The 4,958-nt window shown below is 45.5% G+C and overlaps 1 pseudogene; it reads right to left on the reverse strand.

Annotated features, from left to right (window-relative positions):
• Nucleotides 1–214: 214 nt before the first annotated feature.
• LOC118675163 lies at nt 215–1,084 on the reverse strand (annotated as a pseudogene).
• Nucleotides 1,085–4,958: the final 3,874 nt, after the last annotated feature.

A 4,958-nucleotide genomic window follows, 5' to 3' on the forward strand; every position in this document is an offset into this window, starting at 1 on the left:
GCTGTACCTGTAGTCAGCTGACCAGCTTAATAAAGGCTCTTAAATTTAAATTCTGAGTCTGTGGTCTATCTCGCTGAGTGAACCCATAACAAAGGAGGCCAGGGGAGTAGGGTAGGGATGGGGCACCATGGCCCCAGCCTCTTAGGCATCCCTGTCTGTCCTCTACAGTGAACATGGAGGAAAGGGGCAGCCTCTGAGGAGGGGCCAAGCCAGGCCAGGTGACCATCTTGAGTTCTGGCTGAGGTGATGGTCCTCACCCTGAGATTCTGTCTAACTGGTGATGGCAGAGGGCCCAGTGCCTCCTCGCTTCTCAAAGAACATGTAGTCAATGAGGAATGTGGCTCACAGCAGTACAGCCTTCACTCTCACATCCATATCCAGCGGGAACTGCAAGCCAAATTAATCTGCATCCGTGAGGGCTTCTTGGAGCATCCCCCCCTACTCCACTGCTTGCTGATGTGACCCACAATGTGGGACTCATCTGGAGTCTTCACCTAAAAGTTGGTGTCTGTGCCACAGCCACAGGTCCAGCAGGATCGACATCTTGAATGGAGAACTTGGGGAGGAAGGGATGCCTGGTCTGCAGTACATGACCAGTGGTGGTGCCCGGTGGTGGCTGTACTTCCATCTCTTGGTCCCTAGGGTCCACCAGAAGGACACAAAGGGGCTGATGGGCTCCGCAGCACAGATGTGCACAGCAGTTGCTCTCTTCAGCTGCCTGACCCAGGGGCTGTCCAGCCCCTGAGCGCAGTTCATATCAGTTACTTATCTCCCAGCCTAGGAGTGTTTCCACTCGCGCAGCCCTCTTGTGAATCAGGATCTGATCAATTGGCACCAAGAATTTGAAGCCAGAAGGCACCCCAGGCAGTGGCAAGAGGAGGGCAGCAGGCCCAGTAGCAGGCCTCAGGGCACTGGGGCTGGGCAAGGGGAAGAGAGAGATGCCTGGAGCAGGGGCAGGCACATGGGCGGGCACTGGCACCAGTCTGGGCCCAGGATGCTGCACCTGCTCTTGGTACCCAGCAGTCACAGGGTAGGGAGGAGGGGGCGAAGGGGTGTAGCCTGTGGGGGGCAAGTATCCTGCCATAGTAAAGGAATGAGGGTTTGCGGGTTGTCGCTATACCAGAAGCTTAGTTCTAGAAGTGGAGGCAAGCTCAGGGACAGCCTGACGGACACAGAGACAGAGACAAAGATGAACAGGCAAACGTGGAGAGGTGGCTGCGCCAGGTGCCCACCCGGGATCTCTTGGGTGGCGCCTTTGACTCTGGGAGGAACCGAAAGTGTCAGCAGGTGGGGCAGAGTACCTGGGACTGTAGATTCCCTCTGGAGTTTGCAGAACTGCCCCCTCCCTTTGTTCTTCCATTCTCTGTGGAGGCGGCTGTTGGCAGATGGCAGGACGGATGGATCTGTGATCAGACCGACAGCCTGACCTAGAGTGAGGTTTCCTGACCCCTCTGCATCCCCCACTCACCTGAAGCCCCTAAAATAGTCGGGGTGCCCAACACTCAGAGGCTCCCAAGAGCTCCTGGAGGCAGGTCCTTGGTCATCGGTTTTTGGGTTTTTTTTTACTACATTCCTTCCGTGTGCAGTGATCATACTTAATCTGGAGCAGGGTGGGCAGGGCTGGCTTGAGTGACCTGGCACTGCTGGCAGTATCCTTTCTTCCTTGTAGAGCATGTAGGGTGGGGAAGCGGCCGCAGTGCCTGAGGCCGAGTTCCAGGAGGCCGGCAGCACTGCCGGGATCATGCCAACAGTGCTAGTCTGTTGGTGCCTGGCCTGTCCTCTTGAGATTGAACCTCCAGCACTACTAAGGGAGCCAGTCCCCAGTTCCACCCCACCTCCACCACTGATTGATTGGAGTTTGAGGGCCTGGAGGAGGGACCAAGAGGTCTCACTTCCAGCCACTCCGCCAGTCACCGCTGCCACCGATTGATCAACTCCCACTCCCTCAGCTCCATAGCCTGCTATTCCAGCTTCCACTCCCTCAGCTCCCTAGCCTGGTGATTAGTCATCTGTCCCCTTGTTTAAGTCATGGCGAACCCTGGTTCTTTATATATTAGGATATAGATAGTACTTGAAGTCCCAGCCACAGCAATCAGACAAGAATAGATAAAAGGCATTCAAATTGGAAAGAAGGAAGTAAAACTGTCATTATTCTCAGATGACATGATATTGTACATAGAAAACCTTAAGGACTCCACCAGGAAACTACTAGACTTAATAAATGAATTTGGCAAGGTAACAGGATACAAAATCAAAATCTAGAAATCAAAGGCATTCTTATACAGCAATAATGAACTCTCAGAAAGAAAAACTAAAAAACAATCCCATTTACCATTGTAACAACAAAAAAAAATAAGATACCTAGGCATAAACTTAACCAAGGAGGTAAAAGACCTGTACTTGGGAAACAATAGAATATTGAAAAAAGAAACAGAGAAAGATACAAACAAATGGATGCATATACCATGGATATGGATTGGAAGAATTAACATCATTAAAATATCTATACTACCCAAAGCAATCTATAGATTCTGACAGATGCTGGTAAGGATGTGGAGAAAAGGAAATACTAGTGCACTGCCGGTGGGAATGCAGACTGGTGCACACACTATGGAAAAGAGTATGGAGCTTCCTCAAAAAATTAAAAATGGAACTTCCATTTGACCCAGTGATCCCACTTCAGGAATATATCCAAAGAAAACAGAAACACCAATTAGAAAGAATATATACACCCCTAGGTTCATTGCAGTATCATTTACAATAGCTAAGATTTGGAAATAGCTTCAGTGACTATCAGTAGATGAATGGATAAAAAAAACTGTGGGACATTTACCCTATGGAATACTATGCAACTGTAAAAAAAAAGAGGGATATATTACCCTTTGGGACAAAATGAATGGACCTGGAAAATATTGTGCTCAGTGAAATAAGCCAATCTGAGAAAGACAAATATTATATGATCTCTTTTATTTATAGAATCTAATGAAAAAAATGAATTGACTAAAAAAACAAGACCTGAAGCATGGAGGCATAGAACAGACTGACATATTTTGATGTGGGGTTGGGGGAATGAAAAGAGATAAACCAAAGAACTTATATAATTACTAGAGGCCTGGTGCATGAAATTTGTGCACAGGTAGAGTCCCTAGGCCTGGCCAACCATCAGGGCCAATCTGTGGGGTGACTGGGGGGGCAATTGGGGGACCCCTGCTGGAACCCACCTTGGAGGTGACCGACAGAGCGATTGGGGGGGGGGCGGCACCGGCCTGCTCACCCACTGGCCCTGCCCCCTGCTGCCACCACTGGTCACCTCCCTCTGTGGGGTGATTGGCAAGGCAATTGGGGGGTCCCCACTGGCACCCACCTTGGCTGGCCTGGGGCCTGCATGCTGGCAGAAGCTCCTGCATTGAGTATCTGCCCCCTGGTGATCAGTGCACATTATAGCAACTGGTCATTCCACTGGTTGTTCCACCATTTGGTTGATTTGCATATTAGGCTTTTATTATATAGGATATGCATAGCCAATGGCCATAGGCAATAGGGTAGTGAAGATTTGGGGGAGGTAGATCCAGGTGGAGGAGGATAGGGGGTGGAATGGGAGATATTTATAATACTATCAACAATAACAAATATATTTTTTTAAAAAATAATTAATTACCAAACATAGTGAAAATAAAGTGGAGCATGAGTAAATCTGAAATGTAAAATGTGGCCCATAGCAGACCTGTTCATTTCTCCTCAGCACTACTGCTTTCATACAACTTCTTAATGCAAGACCCCAAAGCCTTTAGTTAGTGCCAAGAAGCCACAACATGGGGAAATCTAGATGTGGAAAATTAATATCACCAGTATAAGTATTCAACCAATGATAGATGAGTGCTGAAGGATAAATGTCCCAGCTTCCTAGTACTTCTGATAGGACAATTCTTATGATGAATTACACAGTCTCTTGGAGGACCCTATCAGGACTGAATTGTAGTTGACAATAGCAGCAATATGCTCATAAATGCACCTTTATTGTATTTCTTCCCCTCACTGACTCACTTCTCTACTTTCCTACTGATTTCTTTGGATCATTTGCCAAACCAATTACTTTCACTAAAATCCTTATCTCAGGGTCTGTTTCTGGGGGAAGCCAACCTAAGACAATCTTTCAGAAGCACAGGAGGACTATCAACTCACATAAAAACCGATTGAATGATATGTACTAGAAAAGGGTTTGTTTACCTTAGACTAGAGAAATGAAAAAACAAACACATTTTAATTACATTTATTCCAAATAAAGAAGAAATATAAAATTCTATAATTAATCATACAAGACCTAATTTCCAATATTTAGAGCCATTAAGAGATACTAGAATGTAAGGATTAATGTAATCTTTATTGAAGTGATCTAACCAAAGGGGGGATATGTTAAATGTGTTCATAGCCATAGAGTTATCTTTGGGAAAAAAGAGGCATGCTTATTTAAATACTGATTTACACCTCATTCTTTTGTCAAATCAGGAAATTTTATGATTTGGATAATTGTACATGAGGCAGAAGATATTGGCATTAATCATTGACATAATGTTTCTGAGGCTGGTTATAAAGCACTTTTCTATGTTATCTGCAACCTGAATGTTAAAATAATGTTGAGAAGTGTGCTCTATTAGATAGTGTGCAGTTAGAAAACTCATTATTAATCACCCTCCCTTGATGTGTTTCTTGAGGATTTTCTTTTTAAAGGAGTATGCTGTTCTACACTATAATACTGGCTTGCAGTACTTGTAGCATTTGTCCTAGGTTCAAGAGCTTCCTCACCCACTAATCCCAAATGCAGATGATGTTAAGTCAGAAGGAATAGACATGATGAAGCACAAACATGAAATGAAACAAAGGAAGATCTATAATAAGGAATAGGGACCAAATTGAAACATGGTAGAGGTAAAATAACTATGAAAGACAGACAAAGAAGA

This window comes from Myotis myotis, unplaced genomic scaffold, assembly GCF_014108235.1.
Source record: "Myotis myotis isolate mMyoMyo1 unplaced genomic scaffold, mMyoMyo1.p scaffold_m19_p_2, whole genome shotgun sequence".
In the NCBI taxonomy this organism is placed as follows: domain Eukaryota; kingdom Metazoa; phylum Chordata; class Mammalia; order Chiroptera; family Vespertilionidae; genus Myotis; species Myotis myotis.